The 792-nt window shown below is 54.5% G+C and overlaps 1 non-coding gene across 1 annotated transcript; it reads left to right on the forward strand.

Annotated features, from left to right (window-relative positions):
- The first annotated feature begins 292 nt into the window (after positions 1 to 292).
- Positions 293 to 366, forward strand: trnav-aac. Its single transcript has one exon. It is a non-coding gene; the product is annotated as a tRNA-Val (tRNA).
- The last annotated feature ends 426 nt before the right edge of the window (positions 367 to 792 follow it).

Raw genomic sequence — 792 nt, forward strand, 5'->3', positions numbered from 1 at the left:
GGGTGTTTCACGTTTCCCCAAGAAAGGTCCCCTTCCCGGGGAAAAAGCTTTCTACAAAATTTTTTTTCCCCCCCCTGGGGGGCCCCCCCCTTTTAGTGAAGGGAAGCTTCGTAAGAGTAGCGAGGAGCTCCTTTCTCCGCCTCTACTACGCCTGTTTGCTTTTCCGCAGATTAACTGATTTCAGCCTTTTGGTAATCTTTCTTGTCATTTCTTTCGGCTTGTTTCCGGGAAGACCAGCCATTGAACGCTATGCCATTTTCCACCCAGGCCAGGGAGACAAGGGTAGAGTCTGGTTTCCATAGTGTAGTGGTTATCACGTTAAGCCTAACACGCGAAAGGTCCCCGGTTCGAAACCGGGTGGAAACAGTCTTACTGGAGCAGTTTTGTTTTTTCTCCCTCCTTTAACGCGGAGCTACCCCTCAGCGTTGGAGATGACACCGGCCCCACGCTGCTCCTTAAGCGCTCCTTTAGCTGCAGAGGAAGTTATCCCATCCAGCGTGGGACGTTGCTTCCCTTACAGCGTCGCCAGGGACAAGCGGGAAAGCTTGCGGCCCTGCTCGAAGTTTGTCCCCTGCGACCTGAAACCGCCGTACTACCCAGAATCTGGCTCACCAGGCCCCTGGCGAGGCGCCAGGGCTAGGTTTCCATAGTGTAGTGGTTATCACGTTACGCTTTACACGCTGAAAGGTCCCGGTCGAAACCGGGTGGAAACATTCTGTCCTGGGGCCAGCGGTTGGGGTGGATTGAAGATGGGGCCCCTGTTGCTTACACGTCGAGTGGCTTAAGGCTCCC

The sequence above is a fragment of the Polypterus senegalus genome, unplaced genomic scaffold (assembly GCF_016835505.1).
Source record: "Polypterus senegalus isolate Bchr_013 unplaced genomic scaffold, ASM1683550v1 scaffold_178, whole genome shotgun sequence".
Taxonomy (NCBI): domain Eukaryota; kingdom Metazoa; phylum Chordata; class Cladistia; order Polypteriformes; family Polypteridae; genus Polypterus; species Polypterus senegalus.